Source organism: Nomascus leucogenys, chromosome 21, assembly GCF_006542625.1.
Source record: "Nomascus leucogenys isolate Asia chromosome 21, Asia_NLE_v1, whole genome shotgun sequence".
Lineage (NCBI taxonomy): Eukaryota > Metazoa > Chordata > Mammalia > Primates > Hylobatidae > Nomascus > Nomascus leucogenys.
This window is the reverse complement of record NC_044401.1, coordinates 66,820,732-66,838,843: the sequence shown is the minus strand read 5'-3', so window position 1 is coordinate 66,838,843 and position 18,112 is coordinate 66,820,732. Positions and strand designations below refer to the sequence as shown.

Below are 18,112 nucleotides of genomic sequence, written 5' to 3'. Positions count from 1 at the left end.
AAATCATTTAAATATACCTGCTCAATGGCATGTCAGACACATTTTGCTCTACTGAGAAATACTCAACCAACTCATCATTCAAACGGTGGTTTAAATGTTTAAAGGCACCTGTGCATACTCAATTGTACCTGCCCCTTTTCCCATATTCATGGGATGGAAATGTTCGGCAGATGGATCCCTTTGCATCAGCATCAGATTAATTTTGTAGAGATGGAGATTTTTGAACACAGATATTTCTGTATTTAGCACAGCCATGGCTGAGCCTCATTCATGATCCAGAAAACAGCATTATTAGGAGTAAAAGATTTCTTAATGCAGAAAGCCCCCTAGGCTCCAGGTGACTGACAATGAGTCACGGCTCGTGCACATGAAATGAGTTTGGCACACTTGTACACTGAAGTCTATTTGCTAGGTCTAGATGGTATTGGTCAGAGAAGCAGGGAAGACAAGGGAAGGGAAGAGAAGAACAAGCAACTATGTAAACAGCTCATCTGGGGAAACCATGTAAAAATTAAATGAATTTGCCTATTAGCAGAACATAACCACATAGAGAGATCCCGACAATAAACTTTACACACACAACTTTCTCACCTTCAGTTAGGATGCTTTACTTCTCATTGATCTACTGGATGGTTGAATAAGATACAGAATTTGTTTGTGATTTAAAATCCTAGAGCTGCAAGCAGTATAACTGTTTTGTTTTTACATTTGCCAAACTGCTCCGGTGGAGCTGCTTTTAAAGAGAGGTGGCAAACATTCTGAAAGCTGTCAACCTTTCAACCATTAGGGCTCACCCCCTCTTAGACAAACTCCCATACTTTATCTGTCATTACTGCTGTGACCAGGGCAAGCTGCATTTTTGTCTAGTGGCTACAATGAAATGGAGCATTCCAGCTGATTCCACAGCATGTCAAGAAGGGAAGAGGTTAATGTACTCACCAGGGAAAGCTGGGGTGCCTCAAAAGTCCAGAGCTTCCAGGGATGTTGCTTCTATTCAGTAAGAGAGACATCTCAGGTGTATCCTAAACATTTGGATGCGTAAGCTCGGAAGCTTTATTTCTCAGCAACTGACTTTGCTTGCCCGTTCACTTGCAAGGCTATTATCTAAGAAAGGCTGAACTGAACTACTGTTGAAAAATGATGCACTCACATGGTGAGCACCGGAAAGGAAGCTGTGGTCTTCACGTGCATCTTTGCATGCGGATCCTCACGTGCGGATGCTTGTGCACTTGTCTACTCCATTTTCTGAGGCACGTGTTTGGGCCAGAACTCCTGAAATCCCACGTCTCAATTCCTGGACAAGCAAACTTAAAAAAAAAATCCTCTTTCCTCGATTTTTGCTGTGATTTGAAACACATAATCAGAACTTGGTACAATTAACATCACAGAGAAACCCAAGTCATTTTTTTTTTTTTTTTTTTTTGCTGGAAAAGCTGTTTGTTTTTCATTAGGAATTCATGTGAGCTTCCTGAATTTCAAGAAGATACATCTGCTCCTTAAATTTCAGTGCTGTGTCAACACTCACCAGGAAATTTATAAATTCTGGTCAAAAACCATCTTTTGATCTGGTTTGACTTACAGTTTCTAAAACAGAATAGAAAAGCCTAAATCCCCATTACACTCACATGTATAGAGATGTATGAACTGACATCTCAGTATTCTCTCCCTACCTCTCTCTATTGCACACAGTGGGAGCTAACTAACCCTTAATACATTAATGTCTCACAGATAAAAAAGAGTGACGAGAATACCATTAACATCACCAGGGTCAAAGCTAATAAAAGAAATCTAGTAGGTGAGTGTAATATAGATAGTGTTTTGTACATAGGACATCCAGTACAAGATGGGCATGAGATGCCTTTCTTAGGAAACTGACCTGAGAAACCCCTGGCATTAGGAGGTGTTTCATTAGATTGAAATTAGACGTGGTTTCCAGAGTCCCTTTAAAAGAGGAAAACAAAAAAGTCTCCATTCCCTGCAAACTACACACAAAGTGTATCATTACTCAGACTTCACTCTGCTTTTGGAGAAGTTGTGTCACAAAACCATCCTCCCAGCCACAAACCTATATTTACCAAGGTCAGCCCCGTTAAATGCACGCCATCTACATTTTCGGGACTTCAGGTAGTGCAAATGCTTCTGAAGCTTACATAATTTGGGGTACAATGGATTCACCCCCATCCCACCATCAAAGCCTGAATAGATAGCACAGCTGTCTATTCACTGGAATTTAAGGCTTTTGTACTTCATTTGCTTTTCTTCCTCTTTTTAATTTGGGGAAAGGGCAAGATAATTCTTTACCAGAAATGATTCCAAGATACACTTCTCACATTAAGAATGAAGTGTATCTCCTTTAAGTGATACTGTCAACATAAAACATTTCTAAGTCAGCTTAATCCTTTTTTCTACGAATGGAAAATACATTTTCAGACTTTCTGGTGGTACTTATTTAACCATGGGCTGCAACTTGCCAAATTTTATATATATAAAAATAATACATAATAAAAAATATATATATAATAAAATATATATATATATATATAGAGAGAGAGAGAGAGAGAGAGAGAGACGGAGTCTAGCTCGGTCGCTCAGGCTGGAATGCTGTGGCACGATCTCTGCTCACTACAAGCTCCGCCTCCCAGGTTCACGCCATTCTCCTGCCTCAGCCTCCCAAGTAGCTGGGAACACAGGTGCCCACCACCACGCCTGGCTATATTTTTTGTTGTTGTTATTTTGTATTTTTAGTAGAGATGGGGTTTCACCACATTAGCCAGGATGGTCTCAATCTCCTGACCTTGTGATCCGCCCGACTCGGCCTCCCAAAGTGCTGGGACTACAGGCGTGAGCCACTGTGCCCGGCCGCCAAATTATATTTTCTATTAAAAAAAAAAAAAGATGATGAACTAGATAAATCAAAAGCAGTGTTTAGGAGAAAGCTAAGCAGACCTGTAGAAGGAACATTCCTCTTATAATCACCTTTACACGGACTAAAACCTTATATTTTTTAAAAAGTTGCCTGTTTTCTGCATGACTGTGCTGATAATTTGGAATCAGAAGTCTACTTTCTATGGCTACTATTTTATACAATTTCATTTATAAATCAGGAGATATTTGCCTGCTGTGGGCTTCTGCAAATTTCCTATGGCAAAGAGATTTTTTAAATGCCTGAATTTTCTACCAACTTATGGCAGAGTTAAGTAGTCATGACTGATGCTATACGGCCATAAATACCAAAAATATTTACTATTGAGTCCTTAATAGAAAAGGTTTCTGACTCCTGCTCTACATGCTTAATAAACTCTTACAACATCCTATGAGGTATAATTATTATTCCAATTTTGCACAAGAGGCAACTGAGGCCCAGAGGGGGAAAACAATCTGATAGAACATAAGCAGCGAGAAGATGCAGAGGTAGGACTTCAGGCAGGCTGGCTCCAGAGCCCAGGCTCATAACCACAAGGTAACCTCTCTGTTATTGGGTATTAGTGTAATTACTATCATGAACATGCAACCACTTTGAATACACATGTTCTCCCCCTGGGCTTCTGGGCTGCTGTGAACACGGTTGCTGGTTTAGAGGCTGTGCCTATTCTGCCCTCTTCCTGGCTCCTCTAATTCTCTCTGCCCGAGTCATGCCTTCTGTAGCCAAACCTGTATAACTCGACACCAAATATCCCAAATATGGGGACTGAGAGTCTCAGCTGAATGATTTAGAACAGTCACTTAACATCTCGAAAATTCTGTCTTCCCATGTGAAAAATATGTCTGATAATCCTGGGAGCCATGTACCTACTTTGCAGAGCTGTTCAGACCTTAGCTGTTCTCTGCCCTCCCCACCCTTCTTTGTGTCCTAGTCCCACCTTTTATTGAAACCAGCACCTGGGTCTGTTTTCACTGACAGCCATGTGGCCTCAATTTAGGGTGTGTGACATGGGAGGGCCAGGATCTCAACCTCTGCCCCATCTACATTCCATCAGCCCTCTCCAGCACCTGTAGCCAACTTCTCCTTCCAAAGCTCAACTCTGTTCCTTGAGGTTTCTTCTCTGCCCTGCACTTTCTCTTGTGGGTTGAAGAGGCAGGTCCAATTTTCACCTGATCTACACAATCCCCTATGCTCACTGGATGGTCCAATCCCTCTTAGGGCTTTTCACTCTTCCAGGTCATTCCTGGTGCCACTCAGGAACTTTCCTTCTCAGCATCATAAATACTATCCTTTCCCTCCTCAATAATTAGTGGTAAGCCTCAATTTAGAACTCAGGCTCTGAAATTAGGCAAATATGAGCTAGAATGCTAACTCTGCTACTTCCAGCTGTGTGACACTGGGCAAGCCTAACCTCTAAATTCACTTTCTTCATCTGTCAAATGGGGCAATAATATAATTATTGTGTTACAGCTAATAGCTGTAAGGATGTTGCCCAGCATACAGTAAGTGCTCAATAAATGTCAGGTAGCTGCTCTCTTATGATTTTCATGATCATTCTCATCATCATTACCACCACTACCAATTTCTACATCTGCATTATCAAAGTTACCCAAGTACAGAGTGTTAAGGTAACTGTACAAACAATATCAGACAGCATAGCACTATATAATACTGTATATACCACCTGTTCTCCAGGGCTTTAGGGAAATACTATATCCACCAATTTTTTTTTTTTTTTTTTTGAGATGGATTCTCACTCTGTTGCCCAGGCTGGAGTGCAGTGGCACAATCTCGGCTCACTGCAACCTCTGCCTCCTGGGTTCCAGCAATTCTCCTGTCTCAGCCTCCCGAGTAGCTGGGATTACAGGTGCCTGCTACCACGTCCTAATTTTTTGTATTTCTGGTAGAGACAGGGTTTCACTATTTTGGCCAGGCTGGTACTGAACTCCTGACCTTGTGATCTGCCCTCCTCGGCCTCCCAAAGTGCTGGGATTACAGGCTTGCACCACTGTGCCCGGCCTAAATCCACCAAATATATTAATGGAAGTGAACAAGTCACTTAATCTCTTTAGGCCTCATCTGAAAAGGAGAGAAGGTTGGATGAACTAACAGTTCATGTTTATGAATGCTGTCTCTAAGGATTAGGCTGATAAATCTGTGGTCTTATTTCACCTTCCACTATGTCCTGGGAAGTTGGGACAAATCCTACCACTTTCCAAGCCGACTCTTCATTGAAAACTATGCTTCAGGGGCCAGGCGCGGTGGCTCACGCCTGTAATCCTGGCACTTTGGGAGGCTGAAGCGGGTGGATCACCTGAGGACAGGAGTTCGAGGCCAGCCTGGCCAACATAGTGAAACCCTGTCTCTACTAAAAATCAAAAAAAAAAAAAAAAAACACACACACACACAAAACTATGCTTCCAATAAAAAAAATTCCCTATTCTCATAAAAGCCAGGTTTGTCTTCATTCTTCAAACCAATTCCTGAGGCTTATCCTGTGAGATAAGGATTTTTATGTCAAAGAAATGAGTCACACCTGGGAAAAGTGAAATAAACTGGATACCTTTTCTTACCTCCAGAAAAGTCAAACAGCTGAAAACCTGAATATCCAGAGCATTCAGGTAATTAGGAAAAAAGGCAAGGGAGTAAAAACCTGAAATTTCCAGATGTGACATGATCATTATTTGACAATTTTAAATTATATTTTAAATTTTTGTTGTAAGAGAGAGAAAGGGATATCTTCATTCAGCAACTTCGCAATTAGACTTACTTGAACCAGTTTCTTTTCCTGGTTTACACAAAATGACACTTCTTCTAGTACAAGGATTGCAGAAAACCTCAACGATAAACAGGCAGGTTCACAAGTCTTTAGATTAAAATGCAATTATAACATTTTCTCAAAATATTTACATGAACTGCGAGCACAACATTCAACTCATAAGAGAAAATACTGAAGGAAGGTCTTTATCCATAAAATTCTCTTAGAAAATTTAGAAGGAAAATATGAATTTACATAAGGAACTCTGCAACAAAAGAACCACTCCTTTGTCCTGATTTTGAAAATGCTCATTATTTGACAGCAAAAAAATGTATCCATAAAGGGGGGTTCCAGTAGGATGAATCTGGTATGGCAATGACCACTTACTGCCTACTCATCTCTTTGCTGCCTTTCCTTTGATGGCGTGACCCATATTTTATTTGCCCTCAGAGAAAGTGCATAAATCCCAATTGGTCCAAGCCATTCACGGTAATTTATGGCCCACAGTAGGGTTAGTGGTTTGTTTCATTCTGTCCAGCAAACCACTGACAAGGGGCAGTCTGTTCTAGAGCTTCTTGGAAAGCTTTCTTCACACCTATAAAGACAAGAAAACGGTATCTTGCTGGTGTCTCTGGAGACTGTCATGCCGAGATGCAATGCCTGAATCTGTGGCAGCCATATTTTGACCATGAGGAGACTACTCCGACATGCTGAGGATGACCACAAACAACTTGGATCCTTGACAAGGCCACTCAGCTCCTCAACTCACTAACCTGGGAATCACCTGTCCTTGTACCTAAAATAATATGTTTAAGCTATTTGGATTTGAAATCTCTATTACTTGTAGCCCCAAATATCTAAAGTAATAGAGTTGACCCAGTAGAAAAATATAAGAGAAAAACCTAGTTGTTATTAGACATGCCCTCAAAAAGTCATCCAGAACAGAATTGTTCTGGTTCACCCATATGACACAATGTAAAAGCAACATGTTATAAGAATCTGGTAGTTTGATCAACATGGACATCTATCCTTCCTGGGGCTTCTCATAACTTTCCTGGATACTTCCACAACGAGCAGACAATGCCTTAATTATTTCCATATGTTGGACTCTACAATCTGTCAAATGGGGATTTAGGAACAAGACTTTCAAACTGTATGTGAATATGAGAAGGATCTAAAAAAATAGTAATAAAATCTGTTTTTTAAAAAACGCCAGGTACATTATTAGAAATAAAAGTTCAAAATCATGACCTGAGTTCCCAAAGTTTAAAAATTCCTCAAGGGTTTAAAGCAAAACTGATGATTAACAGATTTTATCAATTCTACTCAAGCAGAACAAGAACAAGCATTGGAATTCCTTCTAATTCAAAGCCCACTGAATTAAAAATAAACTCCCCCAAAAGCAAGTCTATTTATCTGCCAGACATGATTCGGAGAACTCTACACATATTGAAGTATAAACCTGGTTCATTTGTAAAAATGTCCTTTTATAATAATCCTCATACCTCAAACAGCCTTCCTCCAGTCCATTTCCTACTGTTGGAACATAGGAACTCAATGATCAGCTTAGTCTTTAAAACTTAGCTTCTATCTCCCTTCCAAACACGTTAACAAAGGGTGTCTGGTGTGTCAGGCACCTCCCTAGGGCAACAGAAATACAACGATAGGGTCCTTGCCTTCATGGAGTTTATGTGTTTTTGTTCTAATGCTGGAGACAGACTAATCAATAAAATTAAATAATAATTACCATTTGAAAACCCAAGAAATAAAACTAGTGGCTAATGCGATAATGAAACAAATAAGGAGTTGAAAAGCAGTTTAACTTCCAATAGAGAAATCAAGCATGGCTTCTTTTGATAGGTAACAGACAAGCTACAAAGATAGGGGATTAGGGATAAGAAGGAATCAGCCAAGGGAGGAGCCATGTGAAGCCAGGAATAAAAAATAAATGGCTTCTTGGACCAAAGCCACAAGCCACCTCAGGGATCTCACCTGTAAAATGGTGCAGATCACCACTAACCTATCTCCCCAGAGCTAGATATGACAATGAACAGGGAAGTCTTTTTTTTTTTTAATCAAGGTTAAAAGCCCTACAGTTATGTGCCTTTATTAGAAATCTTCCCCTAAAAAAGCAGGCGGCTTGAGTTGCTACAAAAATAGACACTCACTGCTGTCATATGTTTCATATTGCATCTCTCAAGCAGTAAAATTAAAACTAGTTTTGACTTGAGAGGTTTTACAGCCTTTGAGATACCTGGAGCTCCAAAGGGCTATGTCTCTAAACCGCAGCTGAGAGTCGCTCTCCTACAAAACTCTGGTAAATGCATGTCATTACTATAATGATCAACACAAATACACACCAAAACTACCTTCCAAATATCACCCACGTGAGACAGACCGATGTCAGCAGGGGAGTCCCGGGCAACTCATTTGATATGGTAGCACATGGCAGCAGAGGCAGCTTGGGACTTGCTGGCCAACAACCAAACTCTGTTTGTGGCATACTCTTTTTATAGCCCTACCTTCTAATACATGATATTTGCTACACGATTATCTAAAAGTTAAATAATCAGCCACGGCACTAGGAGGAAAGTAAAAATCCTGGGTTTAAAACAGGTGATAGGCATATCCCAGGGCAACACAGTGGCCCAGGTTTATGCTGTAACCGTTTCTATTTGATTCGCGGAAGCCAGACCTACAGTCTTTAAGAGAGATTTGCACTGTAGCAGGGAAGGATAACTGAAATGATAGAGCCTTGCTGAAATTGTTGTTCTGCCCTTTATCTCTCAGGAGGTAGGTATCATTATTCCCATTTCTAGACGAAAAAACTGAGGTCCTATGAAGTAAAATAACTGGCCCCAAGTATGTGCTGCAGCTGAACTTTGAACCCAGCTCACCTATTCTAAATCACACACCCCTTTTCATCACATTGCCTCACCTGGTTAATCATGTTTGATTCTTCTTTACTCTTTGATTCATCAGGAGGAATCAGATTTCTGAAGGTCCTTCATAAATACTTCAGTCTGCAAAGATGAACAAGAGGAGCCCGAAGAATGTTGTATGAAATGAAGACTGAGATTCTGAGATTCTCTCAAAACAGCCTCAGGTGAACCAGGAGAATAAGCAGGTTAATAATCTTTAGTGAGGAGGCTGGGAGGGAGGGGGCCACATGTGTGCCGCATACCTGTACAAGAGTACATATTTCCTGTCTCTTCCATGTCACATTCTCTTAAGCCCCAAGGCTTCTACACTGACAATTTCCACTGCACAGAATGCCTTTCTCCTCTTCTCTGCAATGAGATCAGCTGCTCCTCAGTCAAGCTTTCTCAGAAGCCTCCCACCCCCACACCCGCACACACATTGACAGACACAGAGGACAGACAGCCCTGTGCCAAACCTCAGCCCTGTGTCTGGGGTCTTCTCCAGGCAGGACCTGAGGTTACCTTTCTCTTCCTCCCTAGTGCTTAGCACAGTGCCTCGGTTCAAACACGCACTCACTGAGCCTGCCCCTGGCCAAACGGCCAGGCGCTGGGCTGGACTAGGGCTGGCAGTGGTGAAGAGAAGGAACTCTCGAGGGGTTGAGAACAGGAGCTCCGAGTGACCTGACATCTACCTGCTGTGCCATCTTGGCCATCTCTTAAACACTGTGCCTTGGTTTCATCATCTGTAAATGGAAATGACAGTCCTGCTTGCCCCCTCACAGGGCTGTTTTTAGGATAAAAGGCAGGAGGCAGAGAGGAGTTCGGTGACACTGACTCCTGAGAGGGGGTGAGAAAATGATGCCATTTCAGCCTTTAGCCTTCTATTACTTTCTGTTATCTTACCCTACTTCATTTTTCTTCCAAGCCCTTATACTACCCCACTGACACATTATATACTTGGTCTCGCTTACTGCCTGGCTCTGCCCTACCAGGATTAAGCAACATGAAGGCAGGACTCTTGTTTTCTTCTCTGCTGTGTATTGGCACCAAGGACAACAACGGGCATGTAGAAGGTCTCAAATATTTCTCAAACGAATGAATGAATGAATGAGAAAACAAATAAATGAATGATAAATGAATACTGACTAACTTATGAGGCACACATCTAGAAGAGACAACGAATGTTAACAAAACGTGAGACTATGAATTGCTATTTTATGGAAATAATTACAGGCATATTTCACTTGCTTTTGTACTGGCCAAAAAGTAAAGGCTGCATATGAATTCAATTCTTGAACTGATTTTCGGTGTTCTGTTATGTGGCACAGGAGTCCTCACACCTGCACCTGACATATCCCCAGATATGTAATTAAAGCGGCATTAACCCACATGCTCACTTACTGATGGGATTATGCATTCATAGAGTCCTCTAAAAGAGAAGGAATCCTCTCTAAGATAATCTATTGCTCCAATTGACCAGCTGCCTAGATTCAGGTTTCCTCAAAAGCTAGCCCTTGATTTTGATTGATCCGGGAGCAGGGCTTTCCCATCTACAAGGAAGCATCAATGGTGGCCCGTATGAGCCCCCATCCATGTGGCAATGTATCAAGTTTCCAGAAGCACAGAGAACAGAGGAGAAGGAGGAGGAGGAGGAGGATGAAGGTGCCCAAGAGGTCCCCAGATTCTATAACCCCTCCCTGGACTCATGCCTTCCAAGAGGTTCCTAAAAAGTCTCTTAAGGTATTAGTTTTGTTCTTGCCCTTAACATCCTATAAATGCATCTGCTTTTGTTTGCTCTCATCTACCTGGCTGTGGGCAGAAGAAAACTTGTGCACAAGATAAAGAGAAGAGAAAGATTGTGATTTTTATCACCATCATAGCTACCATGAAAGCCCTACATTAAAAAGCATGATTATATGCTGCCCAGGGTATGGACTAAGTTTTTCAAGATTCAGTTTTACGAAAATATATCTTAACTATGGTTTTCCTTCAAATGAGATTAAAACATTTCAGTCAACAACATACACACAATCTCAGTCCTACTGCACTTTCTCTACCATGTTTTCCATAAAACTACATGCCCTGGAGTGCTTTTATCTTTCCTATTTTTAAAAGGTCTTTGTATCCCTTTTTTCTCAATATCCAGTGGTGAGAACAGTGATTTATCACCTGCCACACTCCCGCTACTCAGTATTCCCACCATAAATTGTGCCTTTGTGACAAAACCCTTATCTTAAAAAACAGATAGCATCAACCATTACTGCTTTTTATGTCAATGTCCTTTTATTTCAGAATGACTCTGTTTTCATTATAGATCCTTAAACATATTAGCAGAAGACACATTCGCAGCAAATGCTTTCAGTGAGGGGCAGCCCAGCTGTAGTCACATTCTCACTTCTAAAGCGAGGGTAAAATCCTTAAGTAAACACGTTCCACAGGGGCTGTGCTAAAGTACATTTTTCAAAGACCAATGCCATTTGGTTGAAGTCAGCTCCAGAGGGCCACATACCTTTTCAATCAAAGCCGCAGCTGCCGGGGTGAGAGTCCTGTCCCCAGAGGAGAGCCTGGAGACCTCTACCTTTATCTCCCTTGAGCAGGCGGCCCTCACCTCATCAACAGACAGCCCCAAGAGTTGATTTCTAAGACGGCTGCTCAGAACTGGAAGAGCAGAGGCGGCAGTGCGATGGAAGCTGGTGTGGTCAAAAATGTGTCCCGAGCACTGTTTTGAAAAAACAGGAACACACCTTCCACTCACTCCAATCCTCGGGCTGGGATACGGCAGGGTAAAGAATGGAACACGGCATTGGGTTTAGAAAAAATTTCCTAGGCAATTTTGTACTTAACTTGAGCAAGGGACAGTATGATACTTTTTAGAAATCTAATTAGGTTTGCTATAACAAAATGTTGATTCAATGCAAAAAAAAAGGTCTTAAAAATAATTTCATTTGGTATCTTTCTTTTAAAGAAAAGCAAGCTGGAGTGAATAGGTAGAATTCAGGTGTCCAAAGTCATTCTTGTTTCAAATTCTACTGTAAAATATTGATAAAAATAAACCATTAAATCTGTTTGCCCAGGCTGTGAATTTGCTAAGTTTTGACCCATTTAATGTGTGGTCACAGGGATTGATTTTCTTCCTTTATCTCTTATTCCTCTTTCAGAGATTTTAATAAGCTCTTCCAAAGTAACAAAGTTCATGTGGTTAAACTGCTAGCTGCTAACTCAGTTTTATGGAAATCCAATGCTGTGTTCTATTCCAGTATACTCTAAGTTGACATAAAAAAGTCCTGGATCGATTCATCACAGTGCTTACAAATGTCATTAGCATCCATTGGTTCCTTGGAGTGTATTCCTCTACCCTGGGCCTTAAAACTTCACATGTATGTCAGAAAACCAAGCTATCTAGGGATCTCTGTGTGAACAACTCCCATAAATCACACTGTACATTCCGGCTGTCAGGGTGCATATAACTCAACCACAGTTGGTTGCGTCCTGTTTCCAAGCACACCTGAGTCACTGCAAGCAGTGGGACAGCAGTACAAAAATGGAGCAGCACTGTCCAGAGACAGCAACAAACCAGATACTCAGACAAATAATTACATCAAGCCAAGAGGAGTGAGGCAGAGGGAGCAGCTTTATTTTACAAGAGTGCCCCCTCCCTTTTTCAATAAAAAAAATGCAGATTCCCTCCTGCATTTGGGAAAACTATGTATATGTATCATTTGGATTTCAATGATTTAATGGGAAACTTGGAAAAAATTGCTGGAATTTTGAAAAGATAGCTCCAGGAGCTGTTAGGCTGGAGACCTGAGATAAAGTGAGAAAATACCACACAACTCATTAGCAAAAGGGAGGTTTTAGGCTCTTTTGTGTCCCACAGTGTGCCAGAATTAAGGCTTATCTCAGAGCCTCTAATAAGATACAGAGGTTGGTTGCTGATAGTTGACTGGAAACCAGGGGTGATCTGTTGAAATGCTCATCTGTCTTACCTGTCCCAAGGGCTTCTCTGAGATCCTAACAGTGACCCTCTCTGGCAAGACAATACCCCAGAACATATTAAGGTAGGACCCCAGAACAGATCAACAGCTAGGCAAGATCTCCAGGGCCTTCAGTTGCCAGGGAAAGACAGAGTATATATAAAGCACCCAGAATCATATGTTCTTGTTACAGACTGCAGCAAGTGACAATCTGCAATGTGGCGTCTGGGAAGACGAGGAGGCAAAGTGAGGGGCAAAGTGTCCTCTAAGATGAAATCTAGCCACAAAGCCAGAGCTATATGTAAGCAGTAGAAATTTCTAGCAGAGGTTAACACACCTCAGTCACCAGGTCATATTTGTCTCACCACCTGTTTTATTAAATAAAGTTTTATTGGAACAACGCCATGCTCATCCAGTTACATATTGCCTATAACTGCTTTCACACTACAATGGCAGAGTTGAGCAGCTACAACAGAGACTGCATGACCCCCAAAGCTGAAAACATTTACCATCTGGCTCTTTACAGGAAAAGTTTCCCAACCCCTGTTCTATGGTAATACCTCATTTGTAAAAGGTGAGCATCAGAGACGATTTTCATTTTTCCCAATCTATGCAAGTCCACCAAAAATACTTTAGCAGGCTTTAAAAATAGCCACACACACAAATACACACACACACATATACATATACATATACATATACATATACATATACATATACATCTACGGTCCTTACCATAGTCAGCTCTAAACATTAACCCATATTGTACCACTTTAAAAAAATTCACAGCAAATATAGAAGGGTGTTTCTATCCCATTCAAGATAAGCTGGTCAAGTTTGCCTTGCCATGTATGCAAACTTCCAGCTGCCTGGAAAAGCATGCAGTTAGCTTCTTAGTACATCCTCTGGACATGAGTGGTTTGCAGGAGGCAAGAAGGCCTGACATTAAAAAGGCAAATACCCTTTATTCTAACATCACAGAGAAGTAACAGTTGTCAGGATTAATGAGGGGGCTCTAGCCCTGTCCGATATTTGACACTCAGCCTATAAAGGGAAAAAATGTCAAACATCAAGTATCTTCTAAAGCTAAAGGCTGTCTTCTAAGTACACTCTAACCCCTCTCTTGGAGCCTCTTGACTGCTAATCTTCCCACCATCAAGAGAACTTGCCCCAGGATAAAACCAAACTGAGTACTTGACCATGCTAATTAGGCAGAGTGAGCTGGTATAGCTGAGAAATCCGTCTTAGCCACTCCCCTCACAACACTTCTTTAAAAACAGAAATAAAGTCAATGAGTTCAGTGGAACTTTTTTTTTTGCGGGGGGCGGGGCGGGGGCGGAAATGGAGTTTCACTCTGTTGCCCAGGTTGGAGTGCACTGGTGCAACCTCAGCTCACTGCAACCTCCACCTCCCGTGTTCAAGCAATTCTCTTGCCTCAGCCTCCCAAGTAGCTGGGATTACAGGAGCCCACCACCATGCCCGGCTAATTTTTGCACTTTTAGTAGAGATGGGGTTTCTCCATATTGGTCAGGCTGGTCTCGAACTCCTGACTTCAAGTGATTAGCCCGCCTTGGCCTACCAAAGGGAGAACAAGCACTTTTAATACAGCAAAATTAGCCAAAAGGCAGAAACCAGTATTGACTAAATCTAAAAGATAAGAAGGTGCTTTTTGCAACAAATTCAACTTCCCCCCTCATCTAGCCCCTTACCGTCTCTGGCAGTTCAGCCCTGTGCTAAACAATCCCTTCATTTACAGCACAGTCCTATTGGAGTATGCTGTCAAATATAACTGAGTTTTATATCTCTCAGCTCACTAAAGGGCTGTGATAAGGTGTCATTCCTTTGAAGTGTCGTACAAGAGAGCAAAGTGATGTTTTGTTTTTTAAAAATAAAAAAGTTAATAAGTTAATACAGCAGAAAATCCCCAAGCTCTAAAGGATTTCATGTTTATCACAAAAATGAGTATTTCTGTAATTCAACATGATCGTCTAAAGACGTAATGAACATATGCGGCATTATACTGTACTGACAAGGAAGAACAGGGGTTTATAATTACACAGGTACTTCTTGAGAAAGTTCACAAATAACTATAGAGCAAATACAATATGTGTGCTGTTTGCAGTTCACATCGGTGCCTGGAATCTGGAAAAGCCATCCTTGCATGACCAACTCCACTGCACTACCTTATCCCTCCCAGAGGGTTCAGAGACCACATTTTCAAGGCAAATCTCCTTTCCAAACTAACATGTGCCACAAGCTCAGTGAAGCACCACACAAGAAGAAGTTGCTCCAAGAAGCCTCATCTCATCTTTTTCTCCGAGAATTTGATCAAACACAGCGACCTTCTCAAGTAGAAACACGAGAAACAGCAGTCAAATTGAATAGAAAGTTAACTACCAAATTTCATAATGTTTACTTTACAGTTGGGACAAAAATGTGAGGTGTGCTTAAAAAATAAGTTGCTTATTATCCCCCCAATTTATTTATAAAAATAAATTGCTTTTTATCCAAATACTCAGATAAAAACTTTATCCGAGAAAGTTCAGAAGAAGAAAGAGAAGGGCATTATTAGAAAGAACCTGCATTGTGTTGTAGAGACGAGACTGGCGCTAGTCCCAACTCTGCAGGCATCAGATGACCGAATGGGAACAGGTTCTTCAGCTCTGTATGCCTCTGTTTTCTCATTAGACAAACAGCAGACCAAATTAACTGATCCGTGAGTTTTTAAATTTTTCCTATGATTCTTTATGGTGATCAAACCAATTTTTGCATATTACCTAAGCAGTAAGCCTCTTAACAAACGTGTATTTGACTGCCAAAACTTAGAGTCACACAATTTGAAAGTTCAGGAGAAATATCATAGAAAGAGAGAGAAAGAGAGGCAGAGGGATGAGGAAAGAAGGACAGGAGAAAAACAGAGAAAAATCAAGCGAAGTCATCTTCAGTTATGTTGCTATCATTCTGCAGGGAGTCACTATATGTCCTTTGGAAGAAATTAGGCACATGCATGCATACTCTAACACACACACACACACACACACACATAAACACACACACACATACACAGTGGCGTAAAGGAGCTGCCTATTTTCTGCCAACTTCTTTCCTTTACCCTCCACTACCCCAAACTAAGGAAATGAGCTCTATCCAGTGTTAAGGATGGGAGAATAAGGTCTAAATTGAGATGGATTAAAATAACACAGTTTACATATACGATTAGAGGTGTCACCCAAAGCCATTCAAAACTAAAGCTGATAGAAAGTTGATATCTATATACGTGATATAGGCTGAGCAAAACTGCATCCTCAAGACCTAAGTTGCATTGTGTCCCATAATCAATCTACGAGTCAAGACAACTGCTAGTGTTTCTAGGTTCCAGTGTGCCAAAGAAGAATGCCATAGCCTGACTTTAGCAGAGACTTTACATGTACTTTTTCTTTCTGTATAAAAAAAAATCAGTGATCCCAGCTATATAAAAGGTAGAGAAACAAGTTTTCAGGGTGATGCAAGTAGAATTCGAAGTCCCCCCAAATACTAGGAAATTTATCTTTTCAAGACAAGCATCACCACCAAACACAAGTTTCTTAAAGAGCCTGGTGAAATCATCCAACTTTGCCTTTTTCAATTTTGCATGATTGAACTCACTGCCTAAATACACTTGTTGATAGACATGAATATCTACCCTGTGTGCTAAAAATGTGGGACTTTACAGAACTGTCATCTTGTTGGTGTGTGTTACTATACATTTAGAGTTATAGACAAAGAAGTCAAAGTCTTAGAGATAAGTGAAATTTCTGGAGAAACAATGAGACTAAATTAGAATAAGTAAAAAAAAAATAACACATTAAATCAAGCACAACCCACATTCTCAAGACACTTATTTTCAATGCCTCTATTAGCACTGATTACAGGGTTGTCAAAACATTCATTTTTGCTGACCTTAATCTGCAATGTGATGTGATGTTTTGGGACATGACTAAATTAATACTTTTCTAAATGGAGTCGCTCACTCATGCATGGTTGATGAATCATTCTATAAGAGGTCAATTTTCATTCATTCATTCTAGCAAAGAGGGTTTTTCCCAGCTTTCAAACCCAAATTGAGAGCTTGGTATAATGTCTTTCCAAAAGCAACTTTTCAGAACGATGAATCTAGAGGAAAGCTTGATAAACCCAAGGGATAAGAAACCCTTACAGGACTAGCTTCTGCTGTGAGTGGATCTCTGCGGAAAGTTCTACTCATGCTTCCTTTACTCACTTATGTTTTACATTGCAACCCCACATGTAATCAGAGATGCAGATGTTTGTGATGACTAGGATTAATAAACAATAAGAGCCCTTGGTACTTGGGGAATCCATGCTAAGTGCATTGTGTGCCATATCTCAATTCCTCCTCCTGCCAGAGAGCTTCCCTTTTTCCACCCTGCTCTCTGTCCCCAGGGACGATACCTTGTATAGAATGGTTCTCTGGTTTCCCTCACTCCCTGGCTTCTAGCTGGGATTAGTCAATGGGGCAAGCAGAGGAAAACCAAGGGAGAGAGGAGAAATGCGGCCTAGATTTGTGCCCCGCCCCAAAGCTCCTTCCTGTGGGATGTCTCTTGATAGCACTCTCTCCAGAGTGCACAGCTCCTGTCTGGACAGCCCTCTTCACAGGCTGCCTTTCTTCCAGGTTCTGGTACCTCCTTCCACTCCTGCCCTTCAAGCCAAAGGCCGGTCACAGCACTGCTACTAGCCCAGTAACTGCCCTATGCTCTTCTTCCTGTATCCCAGAGCTTAATGGACTATGGCCCCGGAGCCAGATCCAGCCCAAAGCCTGTTTTTGTGAATCATATTACTGGAAGACACACCTGTTTGTTTAGGTACTGTCCATGGTTGCTTTCCCTCTAGAGCAGCAGAGTTGAATAGTTGAAGCAAAAGCCACATGGCCTGCAAGGCTGAAAATATTTACCATCTGGCCCTTTACAGAAGTTTGGCGACCTGTGTCCTACACTCTTCTCATATCCTTGAAAATCGTCCTTTTACTAAACTCTCTGATGGATCCTATCTTAAGTGTGCCATTTGTTTACTACTGCGATCCTTTATGATATGGTCCTTGACCATTCTTTTTTTTTTTTTTTTTTTGAGACGGATTCTTGCTCTGTCGCCCAGGCTGGAGTGCGAGTGCAGTGGCGTGATCTCAGCTCACTACAAGCTCCACCTCCCGGGTCCATGCGATTCTCCTGCCTCAGCCTCCGAGTGGCTGGCACTACAGGCACCCGCCACCATGCCTGGCTAATTTTTTGTATTTTTTTTAGCAGAGATGGGGTTTCACCGTGTTAGCCAGGATGGTCTCGATCTCCTGACCTCGTGATCTGCCAGCCTCGGCCTCCCAAAATGCTTCGATTACAGGCATGACCCACCGCGCCCGGCCAACCATTCTTTCAAGGTACCTTTAGTTACTATAACTGTTTCCATTACATAGGGGAAAAGGAAATTTAAGATTCCTTTAGGACAAAATGTTTTGATGAAAAGGAAAGGGAGAATGAGTGACAAAAAA

The 18,112-nt window shown here is 41.4% G+C and overlaps 1 protein-coding gene across 2 annotated transcripts in view; it reads right to left on the bottom strand.

The window, feature by feature from the left end:
• PDZRN3 (PDZ domain containing ring finger 3) overlaps positions 1 to 18,112 on the bottom strand; it is a 242,725-nt gene that overhangs the window by 177,786 nt on the left and 46,827 nt on the right. Inside the window, exon 1 of one of the 2 annotated variants that reach the window (XM_012502227.2) lies at positions 940 to 1,356. The exons of the other annotated variant lie outside the window; for it this stretch is intronic. The gene's annotated coding sequence lies outside the window, so the exon portion shown is untranslated. Of the gene's footprint in view, positions 1 to 939; positions 1,357 to 18,112 lie in introns of those variants that run through there. 2 annotated transcript variants of the gene reach the window in all.